The sequence below is a fragment of the Triturus cristatus genome, chromosome 11, assembly GCF_964204655.1.
Source record: "Triturus cristatus chromosome 11, aTriCri1.1, whole genome shotgun sequence".
In the NCBI taxonomy this organism is placed as follows: Eukaryota; Metazoa; Chordata; class Amphibia; order Caudata; family Salamandridae; genus Triturus; species Triturus cristatus.
The window spans coordinates 708,881,899-708,898,373 of record NC_140594.1 but is presented as its reverse complement, the minus strand read 5'-3'; the positions used below and the strand labels follow the sequence as shown (position 1 = coordinate 708,898,373).

General features: G+C 47.7%; 1 protein-coding gene across 4 annotated transcripts in view; it reads left to right on the top strand.

The window, feature by feature from the left end:
• The window catches only part of NCK1 (NCK adaptor protein 1), a 599,173-nt gene that overhangs the window by 179,344 nt on the left and 403,354 nt on the right, over positions 1–16,475 (top strand). Inside the window, exon 1 of one of the 4 annotated variants that reach the window (XM_085634336.1) lies at positions 15,215–15,494. The exons of 2 other annotated variants lie outside the window; for them this stretch is intronic. The gene's annotated coding sequence lies outside the window, so the exon portion shown is untranslated. Of the gene's footprint in view, positions 1–15,214; positions 15,495–16,475 lie in introns of those variants that run through there. One more of the 4 variants, XM_085634337.1, reaches the window with a different exon arrangement.

Below are 16,475 nucleotides of genomic sequence, written 5' to 3'. Positions count from 1 at the left end.
CCTCCTTGGGAGCTCAATGTGGTTCTTTCTCGACTGATGAGGGAACTGTTTGAACCCATTCATAAGGCTTCTCTTCAGCATCTGTCTTGGAAGACGGCTTTACTTGTGGCCATAACTTCTGCCCGCAGGGTTAGAGAACTTCAGGCACTCTTTTGTCGAGAGCCATATACAGTTTTTCACTCCTCTAAGGTAGTTATGAGGACTTGGCCTAAGTTCCTCCCTAAAGTAGTTTCAGAGTTTCATGTGAATCAAACTATTTCATTACCTACATTTTTTCAAAATCCCTCTTCTCCTGCGGAGAGAGCGCTTCATTCCCTTGATGTCAGGAGGGTCTTGAAGTTCTATTTGGACAAGACTAAGGATATTCGTAGATCAGGCCAGTTATTTGTAAACTATGGCTCGGTCCGGACTGGTCTAGCTACCTCCAAACAATCCATTTCTAGGTGGATTGTTTCCTGTATTCAGCTGTGTTACCAGAAAGCCAACAAGACTCTTGTTAGTAAGCCTAGGGCTCACTCTACCAGAGGTAAAGCTGCTACTGCGGCTTTACTTCGTAGCGTACCTATTTTGGAAATCTGTAAGGCTGCCACTTGGAAGTCAGTCCATATATTTACTAAGCACTACTGCCTAGACACTGATGCTGGGGCAGATGCTCAGGTTGGGCAGACTTCACTTTAGAATCTATTTGCACAATAGTGAGGTTATTCTCTGTTTCTTCCACCGCTGGGGAGTTGTTTTTTGGGATGGGCTTGCTAATCTATTCACATGATTATGACTATACACGGAAATCCCCTACAAGAGAAGGACTAGTTTCTTACCTGTAACTCCAGTTCTCTTGTAGCGGTATTTCCGTGATAGTCATGAGCAACCCGCCCGCCTCCCCGGTGGCAGAAACAGACGTTCCCAGGACTCAGCAGGCATTGCTACTCTGCGCCTTCAAAAAGAACTGAAAGTAACTGCCTCTGGCTATGCATCAGGATACCGGGGGTCTCTGGAGACTCTTAAAGGCACGGTATCCATTTGCAGACGCATAATGGCAGCCTATGGGGGCTCCTCTGTCCAACCCTTTAATTTCTGTCATGAAAAAAGAAGTTTTGTCAAGGGGAGTTTTCTATGTGTTGAAACTCAGTAAAATTGCTAAATTTAAAAGTTAACTGGCTATCTTTTTTTCACTTCAAGATGAAGTAACGGCCAGTGTAACCTAGTTAGTTAGGCTGCATTATTGTCTCTTTATCTCTTAAGTGTCTACGCAGGCCTTCCTGAAGAAAGTGATAGGGTATAGTGGACAACCCAATCTACCCTTGAGGGCTCGGGCAAAATTAGTGAACAGGTAAGAAGTGCCTTCAAGGGATTTATTAAAATACTTAGTTATGTAGTTGAAAATCTCAGTTAGGTGTAAGGTTTTATAATTTGCTTACAGATTAATTTCGTTTTGATAATTTATATTTTAACAATGCAGTTCTATCTGATTCTGAACCACTCGCATAAAGATACATCTCAAAAGAGTATATATCCCTGAAAAAACTAATTGAGCGAATCAATCCAAAACCATAAAGAAAAAGGAGAAAACACGGGTGTGTATAAAACTAATAAAGTTTATCATCAAGCTTCATAAAGGGTACTCAAAATAGAACAATTACAGTCATACTGGAAGGAGATATTCAATTATTTGTGCCTTCACTGTAATAATTTTGTACACTTTTTCACAATTACAGTTGATTATTTTTCAAGTAAAAAAGTGTGAGAGTCGACGTTTCGGTCTTTAGACTTTCGTTGGTAAGACCATCTTCAGGACTAGTGTATTAAAAAGTTGACCCCTGAGTTTCGTTTGTTAGCAAGTTCCTAACAAATTTGTGGACAACTGCCGTCTTTACTTTAGCGGTTGTTTTTAGGATCTTAAATAGTCAATCTTGGTGTTTAGACACATTAACGTATGGGAGCTTGTTTGATGAACTCTGATTATTTAAGAAAGAATCCGAACAGTTTGGCGTCTTAATTTACAGCCAGGGAAACATATGGACATGCAGTTTTGAATCTGCAATCTCTTTCAGTAATACTCGGTCGCACTCATCGGCATTCCAACTTGGAATTTCGGACACCCATACGTTAATGTGTCTAAACACCAAGATTGACTATTTAAGAACCTAAAAACAACCGCTAAAGTAAAGACGGCAGTTGTCCACAAATCTGTTTGGAACTTGCTAACAAACGAAACTCAGGGGTTAACTTTTTAATACACTAGTCCTGAAGATGGTCTTACCAACGAAAGTCTAACGACCGAAACGTCGACTCACACTTTTTTCTTGAAAAATAATCAACTGTAATTGTGAAAAAGTGTATAAAATGATTACAGTGAAGGCACAAATAATTGAATGTCTCCTTCCAGTATGACTGTAATTGTTCTATTTTGAGTACCCTTTATGAAGCTTGATGATAAACTTTATTAGTTTTATACACACCCGTGTTTTCTCCTTTTTCTTTGTTGTTTTGGATTGATTTGCTCTAATCGTTTTCTCAGGGATATATACTCTTTTGAGATGTATCTTTATGTGATTGGTTCATAATCAGATAGAACTGCATTGTTAAAATATAAATTGTCAAAAAGAAATTATTCTGTAAGCAAATTACAAAACCTTCCTGAAGAAAGGCAGAAGATGACAACTTAAGAAGATATATCTAATGAAGTGCTCCGGGGTCCCCGCACATGGGCGGGACTATTCACATGATTATGACTATCATGGAAATACCCCTACAAGAGAACTGGACTTACAGGTAGGAAACTATTCCATCTCCTTGTCAATGACTGTATTGACTATGGATATGATCTCCTCCCAGTAGGCGTTCTGGGTGGGGCACTCCCAGAGCATATTCAATATATGTGCATTTCTTTCGCCGCATCGGGGGCAAGCTGCCTTATTCACCTGGAAGTACCTTCTAATTCTCACAGGGGTAAGGTACGATTTGTTCAAGATGTAGTAGTTAATTAATTTATAGCACGCATTTCTCGCGGCCTTTGGTGTTCTTTCCACTATGGTGTCCCAATCCTTCGCAGGGATTGGAATCCCCAGATCTTCCTCCCATTGCACTCGCAGGGGCTCCATTGGGTGTTGTAGATCACTGTGTATTGCTTTATATAGACAAGAGACCGTCTTTATTGTACCCACCAATAGGGCCACATAACGACAGCAACTCCGAGCCAGCGTTCTGAAGATCCGGTGCCCCAGTGTTTCCTGAACGTCGAGGGAAGAGCCATGTGCAGTAGAAAATGGCATTGAGGCAAGCCAAATTCAGCACAAAATTCTTCGAACTGAAGTAATTCAGTGTCTTGAAATAAATCTCCCACTGTAGTCACCCCTCTTACAGCCCAAACATCAAGTCCGCACAGCATCCGCTGTTTGGCAAGTGTTGCAACATAGCGAGAGGCAGATCCAGGGAGTAGTGATCCTACTGCGCATTTTCTGCATATATCTAGCCCAGCATTGAGTTATGATTCTGAGCTCTCCGGTGTCCTCAGCAGTCGAATGTTTTATTTGTAACAACACCTTTACAAGGTCGGACGACGCCGGCTTGAATGGGCCCGGGGTCTTGTCTGGGTTCTTCCTGGACACCAGCTACTGGTTAGCCAGTTCAGTTGTGCCGCAATATAATAAGTCTTAAAGTCAGGGACCGCCAGTTCCCCAGTCGTCATGGAGAGTTAGACCGTGGCCAGAGCTATTCGTCTGCAGCCATTCCTCCAAATAAATGATGTAATCAGGGAGTCCAGATCTTGGAACATTGGTCGGGGGATACAAACTGGTAGCGTGCCAAAGAAGTATATAAGGTAGTGCCGCCATTTTCAGGAGAACCACTCAGCCCGCCACCGACAGCAGCAGTGTCTTCCAAAACTCCATGGAGGAGCGGAGGGAGTGGATCGATTTACCTACGTTACCCTCCAAGAGGTTGGCAGGATCCTGGTATATCTTTTCCCTGATGTACGACAGGCAGTTGGACTCCCACTTTACATAATCTAGTTCGACTGGGGGGGGGACGGGACTCTGTGTGGGGAAGAGTCTGGATTTCTGCAAATTTACCCTCAAGCCCCATAGCAGGCTAATGTGCTCCAACATGTGTCTGGCTAACATTTGGTCCTCCCCAGTATTGTGGTGGAATATCAGAAGATAGTGCGCACATAGTGTGATGAGGTGTTGTGAGCCCTGTATGTCCAGTCCCCGCTAATCACGTCGCGTTAGCGTGAGGCTGGCCAGAGGCAACATAGCCAACGCGAAGAACAGGGGAGATGGAGCATCCCTGTCGTGTTCCCCGCTCCACCCGCTGACATGGGGAGATAGATTTCCCAGTGCGCACTCTGTCCGTTGGGTTCATATATAGAAGCCTAGTCCATGTCCGGAAACCTCCGCAGAGTTCTATGTGCCTCAGCACCTCCTAAAGAAAATGCCATCGAAGGCAATAGAATGCCTTTTCTATATCCACTGTGAACAACCGCCACTGTCTTCTGATTGTAACCATCGGCATCCAGTAAAGCCAGGAGTTGTCTGACGTTTGTGGCTGTGTTCAGGCCTGGGATGAATCCCGCCTGGTCTGGTTGGATCAGTTAGGGCACGAGGGACAGTAGTCTGGCCGCTAGTATCTTACTTAATATTTTGTAGTCAATATTTAACATTGACAGCGGCCTGTATGCTGTACGATCATGTACCCGCTTCCCCAGTTTCAAGACCGGAATTATGAGTGCTTCTCTATTGCTGTCAGGTAGTGACCCTATGTTCCTAGCCGCAGTGTACAGTGCAGCCAACCATGGTGCCAATTCTTCTGAATAGGCAACATAGAATTCTGCCGGGAATCTGTGCCCAGAGTTTTGTTCCGAGGCATGTGCTTTATGGCCGCTCTCACTTCCTGGGGAGTGATGTCCTCACCCAGGTCCTCTGCTTCCTCTTCTCCAATGAGTGGCAGTTGCAATGACTCCAAATAGTCTCGTATTGTTGTGGTTTCGTGTGTCGGAACGCCACGGTACAGGTTGGAATAATACTAAGCAAAAAAGTAATTGATCCCATCCTGAGTGTACGTCCTGCCCCCCCCACCCATCCTCTTCTAATTCAACCATAGGTGAGCCTCGGTTGGTCGGGTTCGCTTGCCAAGCTAGCAGGGGCCCGGATTTGTCATGGTCGGCATGCGTTCGATCCATATATTGCTTGAAATTGAAGCAGCTAAGTCTCTCCATCTGCGTCACTACCTCATCCTTAGCGTCCTTAGCCTAGGTTGGATTTCTAGGTGTCCTGGTCGCCTCAGCTTAACCTGTCTCAAGCCCCGTTCCTCTGCCAGCACTTCAGTCATGAGCGTATCTATACCCACCTTAGTCTCCGAGAGGCACTGACCCTGCCGGACTGCCTTAAAGGCATCCCACTCTACCCGGGGGAGGAAACCGTACCTTCGTTATCATAAAGTATTGGGTTATTTTTCCCTAATCACTTCCCTAAAAGCTTGGTCCTCCAAAGATTCTGACTTTGGTCTCCAGGTAGGAATGATGGGCCTGGGGTGGGCTTCACTTCAGGCACAGGAGGATCAGCTTGTGATCGGATATTGTTCGGGCCAAGTATTCAACAGTTTGGACCAAGCATTGTACATCTGCAGTACAGAGGATTGTATCAGGGCGAACATGGATCTCGTGCAATGCAGAGAAAAAGAAACAGTCCTGGTCATGGGGTTTAGGGTTCCCCAGGAATCAACCAGTCAGCAGTGTCTATGCCAGTCCCCAAAGGCCCGGCCGTGTGCACCGTCTGGGAGTTCCACAACGATGGGTGTGATCTATCTAACTGCACGTCTGTTACACAATTAAAGTCTCCTCCCATTAGTGTTGGGGATGTTAGGTATGGGGACAGGTGGCATGTTAAATGCGTAAGAAAGGCGGTTTGGTCTACTGTAGGGGCATATATATTCACAATATGTAGGGCCCTACCCTCCAGTCGTCCTCATACCACTATCTAGTGGCCCTCAAGGTCTGTCAAGGTGTCTATGTTGGAATGGTACTCCCGCCCTGATCCAGGTTAGCACCCCTCTAGCATATGCAGAGTATGTGTTGTAGAAGGCCTTGCCATGCCATCGTCTCTGTAACGACTTCCCCTCCTTTGCCGTGAGATGTGTCTCCTGTAGGAGTGCTACTGAGGTAAAAGAACACTTTTTCTCTCTTTGACATAGTGCGCATATGGCATTTGTTCCAGGACATGCATTTGTAGATTAGCGGTCTTGCCATCTGCTAGTGTAATATAGGCAGTGAGTGTGTTTCTCTTCCCCCTCCTTACGCCATTAGTTAACCAGCCTTCGAGTATCACAAACTCTGTGTGTAACATGGTATGACTCTGAACTCCCCAACAGACAGAACAAGTTTCTCAATGCCCACTCCCCAGGACAAGTAGGCAGTCACCTCCCATCCAAACAAATAACCTATAATTAGGAAATCTAGGGAGGTCTCCTGTGGTTCTAATAGTAGGGGGAGATGCTCAGCTGGGCTCCTCAGGCATTCTTCCCTCCACCCAGTGAAGTCCAAAGGATACCTTGATGTAGCCCTAAGTAAGAAAAAGTATCTTATTAGTCATTGCCCCATAGTATTTTCAGTAGTTCTTAGTGGCCCCCTTTGTATCTGTATGTTGGCGTGCAGTGAATCATATGAGGTCGTCGAACGATCTCTGGTCACTTTGGGGAGTGTGAGGGTCGAGACTGTAGAGCTAGTCCAGCCACGGTCTGAATCCAAGTCTCGTGCTGCATTCTCTTCTTCCGGTATCGACAGACGAGTGTCTCCCGCACTGGTTTGCGCCACCTCCTCCACTACGCTCTGTTGTTCCATTTGTGCTTCAGCTTGCGATGGTTCCTCGGAGCTACGCGGTGTCTTTTCTCGTCTAGAATGAGAGCGACATGCGCGCTGTTGCTGTGGCCTGTCTGCTGGCCCCTGTTGTAGGCACCGTTTCAGCCAGTCCCAAAGGCCCTGAGGTGTCTGGAAGAATTTAACGCCATCTTGCGCTACCACTTGCAGTCTAGCTGGGAAGATCATTGCATATGGGAGGCTGAGTTAGCGCAATTGTCCTTTGGCTTCTTGGAACGAGGCCCTTTGTCATTGTACCTCCGGGTAAAGGCCCAGGAATATCCGGACAGTGGCGTTGTCCAAGCGGAGTTACCCTTTGTGGCGAGCTTGGGCTAGGATGTGATCTCAGTCTTTGTAGTGTAGGAGACTGGCCACCACCGGCCTCAATGGGGCTCCCGACATGGGCGTGTGTGCTGGGACCTGGTTTGCCCTATCAAGGATTAAGAAAGTAGAGTCCCTCCTGCGCTACTTCTGTTTGTATCCAGTGCTCCAAGTATGTGATCATACTGGCTCCCTCCACTCTTTCTGGCAGTCCAACCACTTGTATGTTGTTATGACGTGAGCGATTTTCTGCATCTTCGGATCTGGAATTCAAAATGCATATCCTAGAACTTAAAATCCATATCCTATGTTGTAGCAAGTGTAGGTGGTATTTCTGCCAATGTACCCTCCGTAGCAGTGACTCGCTCCACCAAGCGCTTATGGTCATCACGCAGGAGGCCCACGTCGGAACTCAGGCTGTAAATCTTTGCTCAGAGTGCTTTTCTGGATGCCGTAATCTCCTGTAAGATATCTTCATTGTCAGAGAGGGCGATGCTCCTTCATTCTCAGTTGTGGCCCCTGCCATTTCCTCAGGGTCTGGGTCTCGTCTGTGGGAAGTTTTGCCCATTGCCACTGCCGCCAGTGGGTTCGTCACCCAGGTAAGCCACTCTCCAGGGTCACCGAGAGTATGCAGTTGTCCCCGGGGCTGTGCCTCAATCGCTTAGTGGCAGTGGGCTGAGTCTGAGGTTGACGCCCTCCAACTGGAGCTCCCGCAATGCTGGTTCTAACCAGTGCACCCTCAGTCCAGCGTCATGCCATATCACTACTACACTGTCACTTCCGTAGGAGGGTCCAGCGGAATCCGCTCTTCAACCGGCCCCCAACTGCCAGTCACTCTTCCTCCTTGGCCACTTTCATGTAGGGTGAACACATTCTCTGTGTCATGTCACTTTGAGTAGCTGGTTGGCTATGGGTCCCAAGTTGTTTGTTTTTCAGCCACTGCTCAGCAGCCCTCCTGGTAGTGTCTCTCAAATCTGTGCCAGGGGAGTCAGAGTCTTGTGTGTCTGGCTAAGTATGCCCTCTATGCGCCCTTATCGCTGGTCATGCAGGCTGCTTGCACCCACCTCCCTTGCTGCTGCAGGGGTGCCTTTCTCTTGTGTTGAGCCCACTGCCTCCCAGGGTGCCCACCGACACACAGGCCGAACGGGCCCAGCCCTGCCCCCACTCACCGTCTATTAGTAGCGTTGTCAGGACGGCAGCTCATGCATTCCACTGCTGGGCTGTCCAGCCTCATTGCCTCACTCCCTCCACATCGTGTCACGCAGAGCTCGGCCTTGTCCCGGGGCCAGGGTCACACTCTACTCACTACCCCTTCGGTCAGCAGGCGTCGGGTCATCCACTGCCTCTCTGCTCAGGATCGCGGTCCCATCTCTGTTGATCCCTGCCGCATCGGCATCCGCCCAGCACGCTAGTTCCTCCACTACGATAATCAGGCTCAGCCCTGCTGCGTCTTGGCTCCCCACAGAGGCCCGGCATCGGATCACCCTGTCAGTGGCAATGGGGGAGGGTGGGAGCCAGGGCTCGAGTCGGGGTACCACGCGGGTGGACGGCGTCCCCCCACTTATTTTTCCGGGAGCTCGTTAACTGGAGCAAATGGAGCCACACATTCACTCTTTGGCCTCTCTGGGGCCAGATCAGAGCTCATTCAGAACGCTGCTCACGCGCTGGCTTCTCTGATGCAATCGCATCTAAGGGGTGAGCGAGGGGAGACAACGAGTCTGATGGTGCAAGCCACCTTTTGTGACGTCCCTTCTGTCGTGACGTCAGCGTCCCCCCACTTATTTTTTTAGGCCATGTGCCCTGGTGGGAGCCCTTTAGCACTCTCTCACCAGGCCTCTGTGGTCACAGGGCACCGCTATTTTGTCTCTTGGCTTCGGGCTCCAGCTTTCGGTCTGCACAGTATTTGTGGTCGCAGAAACGGTTGATGGCAGCTCATACAGGTATATTAATAACTGCTCCTTCCCGGGGAGTTCACTGGGGTCCCCAAATTCGGCGTGGGGTGACAGTATGTTATTTCATGGGGAGGGGGGGGTCAGCCGATCAGAGTTCTGAGCAATGCTGCTCACTCCATTGGCGGTCGTTCCACACACCCCGGCCCCACCTGCAACTATCAGCTCAAATTAAGTACTGCCACCCCACATGAATTTTTGTTCATTGTGAACACAGAACCAACTGGGAGTTATACATAATCATGCTGAATGGATAAGAGTGTTATATGGTCTCTGGTGACATCCTAAACTATGAGGCCAATGACCTGTAAATGTCTGCTGGACTCAGAAATGGCAATATAGGACTTAATTACACTGGTTCCCCATTGTGTATTATTTAGTACATGTTTGTTTTGGGGAAGTTAGCTTGAAAAAGCCTTTCTCGTCAAATTGTAGCTAACAAACAGTAGGCACCAATTCAAATTAGAATATTTTGTTTACTTTTCATTAATAAACTGTTGATAAAACGATGAACAGTGGTGAGTGGCAGTGAATGTAAGTGATTCTGTGGCTGTAGCATTTACCAAATAATTATAGGTTTACCCCCGTGTGCCCTGTTATACTGCCAGTGAATGTGCTGCATAATTAGTATTTTCTGGTCTATAAATTAATCCTGCTTCATAATGTGGTTCCCCATTGCCTTTTTTATCCTGGTAGACCTGTCAATGGCTGAGCTCTACTGAATGGTTTGAGCGCTGGTATTATGATGATGAGAACCATATTTCCTAGGGAACCATGTAATACTTTCCATATTTCATGATTCTCTGTGAAATAGGAGTCTTAATTAAATTTTGTGCAGTAAAAACACCCAGGCAGATCATTTATACACACAAGGAAGAACAGAGTGTAATTTTCTTTTTGGTAGATTTGAGCATTTAAAGAAGCAAAGTGTTACAGATTTGATGGGCGGAGCAATATGGACCCATTAGTGAGATGTAGATGGTATGCTTTTTTACAGCGAGCTTTGAAGTGGTCTGTGCAAACCAGTGGTTAATTTGTAAAGAAAAAAAAAACACAAAGTGCGGGGGCTCTCGTCAGGAGGCAGCTAGCACCAGCCCATCCTATCCTCCTGTTAGCTGCCGCCTAAAGCAGAACCAAATACTAACCATGAAGAAAGTGGGGGGAGGATGTGGCATAATGGCCAGAACGGTCAACTTCAAAGCTTGGTATCTAGGTTCAAGTCTCAGCGTTGGCTTAAAGTCCTGTGATTCTGGACAAATCACTTAACCTCCTCGTAAATTGTCCTTAACTGGTGCTCATGAAAAGCACCCGTGTTGATGATTAAGTGCTGGTGCGGAGTACTGGAAACCACTGGCTCAAATTAAGCACTGGTTCACACCTATGTAACTGAAATCAACTTGGAAAGCACAGGTGCATATTTTTAGTTCAAAACCCACCAGGCGGCCCAGCTGTCTGGTTTGCAAACAACACTTTGGGACATTCGGAAAGTTTCCCTGGAACTGCTTTCTGCCCATTGCTTACCATTGATTGGCCTTCTGGTTTGCAACTCACATTTTCTTGCTTTCTGTTTGTTGGCTTTATTTGTTAGGCTGTCCACTTTGAGTTCATCCCTTCCCCAAACCTTATTTACAGTGTCCTTCTGAGTGCACTATTTCTGTAAACGGGACGTTAAATCTTGTTCTTATCTTGTCACATTTGCTGTGCATTGAAAGACTGAGGTCAAATGGTAAGCTCTGTCTTCTGGTGAGGGGGTGGGGCCTTGGTGTTTACTTTTCTTTCTCTGACTTCAAAGTGAGAGCGTTTATGTGACAATCATGCTGGCTACTGGGAATACTTCGGAAGTGTGGTGTAAACAGACTTTTTAATACCATCAAAACAAATCCATACACTAGGTGATGACATTTCCACACATTATAGTTTGTGCGCTGTATACTGTTAGCAGTAAAACCTGCATGTCTCTGCAAATGTAATGATCCTTTCAATTGAAGATGTGTTGTCTATAATGGCAGTGCGCTACCACTCCATGCATACTCTACTTTATCCCACTCCAGTCTGCTCCACTCCATGCCACTGCCCTCTACTCTGCGCCACTCACACTACGCCACTCCACATTGTGTCACTACACTCTACACCATTCCACTCTACGCTACTTCGGTCTGCGCCTCTCTACTCTACATCATTCTACGCCAATCCACTGCACTCTACTATGCACTACTGCACTCTTCATCATTGCACTCTACACACTCCACTCTACACTCTACACACTCCACTCTACACACTCCTGTCTGACACTCCAGTCTGACACTCTGCACTCTATGTACCACTCGACTCTATGCCAGTGCACTCTGCCATTCACTCTACGCCACCCTAATCTACTCTGCACCACTGCACTCTATGCTACTGTAGTCTCCTGTGCACCCCCCCACACCATTTCGTTCTACTTTGAAACGGTCTACTCTACACCACCGCTCTCTCCGCCACTGCTCTCTATGCCACCGCAATCTATGCTGCACCACTCCACTCTGCTCCAACCACTTTACTCTACGCCACTGCACTCTACTCTAACCACTAAAATCTATATCAATGCACTCTGACACTATACTCTACCCTGCACCACTCTCCGCCCTGCACTCTATGCCAATGCACTCTAATCTACTCTGCACCACTGCATTCTACGATACTGACCTCTATGGCACTCTACTCTATGCCACTGCACTCTACCTTCCTTTGATCCATTCTGCACTATTCCACTCTACGCCACTCCTCTCTGTTACTGCACTCTACATCACTTTACTAAAAATGAATAGACTACTCCACTGCACACCACTATACACTACTCTGCAACACTACTCTATGCCACTGCACTTTATGCCACTCTATTCTACTCTGAGCCAGGGCACTCTGCGCCACTCTACTATATGCCACTGCACCACTCCACTCTACACCCCTCTACCACACTCCGTTGTACGTGACTCTAATCTACTGTGGACCACTGCACTCTACGCCACTTCCCTCTACACCTTGCCAGTGAGGCTGACAGTAAACACAGAAGATGACCGCAGCAGCATACGTAGTGAATACCTATTCACCACGAATGCTCCTGCAGCCATCTTCTGTGTTTACTGCCAGCCTCTGCGACCTCACACATGGCACAGTCGGAAAGCTTCCTAAAAGACCGGTTAAGTCAGCTGTAAGCGTTTTCACAGCTGACTTTTAAAGGACATTTTGGGAAGCTTCCTGTTTCGTTTTGCCAACGATGTCCTCTTCTACGTCCTCTTCTCCTGCAGCCTCTACTCTACCCACAGACAGAGAGAGACACACACACACACAAACACACAGAGGCACACACACATAGAGAGATACACACATAGAGACACAGAGACACACACGGAGACAGACAGACACACATACACAGAGACACACACACACACACACACCGAGACCGAGAGACACACACCGAGACCGAGAGACACACACCGAGACCGAGAGACACACACCGAGACCGAGAGACACACACGGAGACCGAGAGACACACACGGAGACCGAGAGACCCACACGGAGACAGAGAGACCCACACGGAGACAGAGATACACACACGGAGACAGAGACAGGGACACACACTCAGAGATAGAGGAAGACACAGAGACACACAGACACAGAGAGACACAGACACAGACACACACAGATAGAGAGACACACACAGATAGAGAGACACACACAGATAGAGAGACACACACAGATAGAGAGACACACACAGATAGAGAGACACACACAGATAGAGAGACACACACAGATAGAGAGACACACACAGATAGAGAGACACACAAAGATAGAGAGACACACAAAGATAGAGAGACAAACGGAGACAGGGAGACACACACAGAGACACATGCTCAGAGACACACACACACGGAGACACACACAGAGAGAGACACACACACACAGACAGACAGACAGACACAGACAGACACAGAGACAGACACACACATACACAGACACAGAGACAGACACACACATACACAGACACAGAGACAGACACACACATACACAGACACAGAGACACACACAGAGATAGAGACAGTCACTCAGAGACACACACATAGACAGACACACACACAGACTGACACACACACAGACTGACACACACACAGACTGAGACACACACAGACTGAGACACACACAGACTGAGACACACAGACGTGTGTGTATGCTGGGTCTGGTGGCTCAGTGGAATAATGCATCCGCTGCAGGGCCTGTGTTTGACCTCATGGTCACTTTTTTTTTTTTTACTCTAGCCCTGCCCCCCACTCACCCCGCCCCCACAGCTGCGGTCCTGGGCCACAAACCACACTGTAAATTTGGCCCCCGAGAGAAAGTTTGTGAGTACCCATACTATACACCTATGTACTGTATGTACTCCGCACCACTCTACTCCAATGCACTCTACTTTACTCTGCACCACTGCATTCCACACAACTGCTCTTTGTACAACTCTATACCACTGCCCTCTATGCCACTCAGCACGTTACCCTTCAACATTCCACTTTACACTGCACCACCCCACTTTACCCTGCACAACTTAACTCTACGCCACTGCACTCTACGACACTCGACTCCATCCTGCACCTATCCACCCTGCACCTATCCACCCTGCGCCACTGCACTCTACGCCAATTTACTGTACCCACTTTACTCAAAACCAATGCACTCTTAGCCACTACATTTTATGCTAATCTACTCTGCACCCCTGTACTTTATACCATTTCACTGTAGGCCCCTCTAATCCTCTCTACAACACTCCACTCTGTGACGCTCATTCCATTAAACTCTACTCTACTCCACTCCACTCTCTGCTACTCTACGACACTGCTCCATGGCGCTGTATGCAACTCACTCTATGCCACTTTACTCAACTCTGTTTTACAACACACTACTCCACTCTAGGACACTCCAGTACTCCACTCTATGCCACTTCGTGCTACTCCACTTTATTCCACTCTATGCCACTCTGCCATTCCACTCTACTACACTCATCCACTCTATGCCACTGTACGACATTATACTCCGCTCTACGCCACTCTTATCTACAACACTCTACTCAACACCCTGTACGCCACTCCACTGTACACCACTCCACAACAATCTATGTCATTCCACTCTACTACACTATTCCACTCAATGCCACGCCACGACATTGTACTCTGCTCTACGTCTCTCTACTCCATAACACTCGACTCAACACCCTCTACGCCACTCCACTCAACACCACTCCACAATGCTCTATGCCATTCCACTCTACGACATTGTACTCCACTGTGATAATCTACTCCACTCTGACACTCCATTCAGCTCTACACCACTCAACTATACAACACTCTACTCCACTCTACGCTTTTCCACTCCAACTTTCTACTCCCACCAACACTATGCCACTCCACTTTGTGCCACTCCATTTCACTCCACTCTACACCACAACTCCCTGCGCCACTCCTTAACACCCCATTCTACTCCACGACACGCTACTTTACAACACTCCACGGCACTCTCCTTTACGCCACTAAAGTTTAGCAATTCTGAACAGCTGCCGAGCTGGTATACAACCAGGCTAAAACTTATTGGCAAAGTCAATATCGCTTGCATAGGCGAGACTTATTGGCTTGCCTTTGCCAGTACTTGTTTAATTAATCCGAGCCACTGGTAATGATTGAGGCGCATCTTCCTCCTTCCCTGGGGCTACGTGAATGAGAATAGATTCTCATCCTCCCAGGGCAGCGTCAATGCAGAGACGTGGGCTGTCTCTGCTTGGCCCAAGCAGACCCAGTGTTGCGAGCAGATACGAGCAGGCAGCGCCCACCTACAGGTAAAGATGAAGTTCAGCTGCTTTTAACGGCCAATGGTTAGCAGCTGGAGGTGGGATTTGCTCGCCACAGTTACTTCGAAGTGTCTGCGCTTCCCTCTGATGGTTCGCTTGCATCAAGTTGTTCTGTTGCCTGCTTGCTGCCATGAGGTTTTTTGTCTTTCTATTGCACAAGACATCTGCTTCCTGTATATCTGCGGCACTGGTTACGTCAGGTCACGCAGCGTGCACTGTGATATTACAGAGTCTTGGTGCCCGCACCATGGCGGCAGGCTCGTGGCGCTGAGCTTGTAGCGCGCCACGGAGAGCTGCTGTGTGATCTCACCCACCAACCAAGCGAGGTCTGGGCTTGCAGCAGAAAAATGCATGTTAACTCTGTCTGGGGCTGGAATGAGACGTTTGCTGCTGCTGCCCCGATCTGGCGAACAACAAAGCTCATCTCTCGGTTCCCAAACTCAGACTCACGGAAGGGACAATAATGTCAACCCCAAATTTGGGCGTGCATCGCTTTGATCGGGTAAGACGGTCTTTTAAGTAATGTTTTCAAGCTCGCCGGCCTTTTGAACGCTTCTTTGATCGAGAGTCGGTAGTCTTTGTGTTATCCATTCTGCCTCTTCCAATGCATGAGGTTTTATTTCCACTCCATGATATTTGGGATGTGGCATAAACTGTGTGTTCTGGACAGATTCAGCCTCTTTTTGTATTACTTGGCTGCCCTGCTCACATTGATTTGTGGGTATTTTGGTATGTCTGAGACACTCCTAGAATGGGGCAGTATGTCTGAGACACTCCTAGAATGGTACAGTATGTCTGAGACACTCCTAGAATGGGGCAGTATGTCTGAGACACTCCTAGAATGGGGCAGTATGTCTGAGACACTACTTGAATGGGACAGTATGTCTGAGACACTCCTAGAATGAGGCGGTATGTCTGAGACACTCCTAGAATGGGTCAGTATGTGTGAGACACTCCTAGACTGGAGCAGTATGTCTGAGACATTCCTAGAATGGGACAGTATGTCGACACTCCTAGAATGGGACAGAATGTCTGAGACACTCCTAGAATGGGGCAGTATGTCTGAGACACTCCTAGAATGGGACAGTATGTCTGGGACACTCCTAGAATGGGACAGTATGTCTGGGACACTCCTAGAATGGGACAGTATGTCTGAGACACTCCTAGAATGGGACAGTATGTCTGAGACACTCCTAGAATGGGGCAGTATGTCTGAGACACTCCTAGAATGGGACAGTATGTCTGAGACACTCCAAGAATGGGACAGTATGTCTGAGACACTCCAAGAATGGGACAGTATGTCTGAGACACTCCAAGAATGGGACAGTATGTCTGAGACACTCGTAGAATGGGACAGTATGTCTGGGACACTCCTAGAATGGGGCAGTATGTCTGAGACGCTCCTAGAATGGGGCAGTCGGGGAATAATGTAATAAAGTGAGCTCCGTGCTAGCTGTGTGGCGGGCTCCATGCGGCCTCTGCT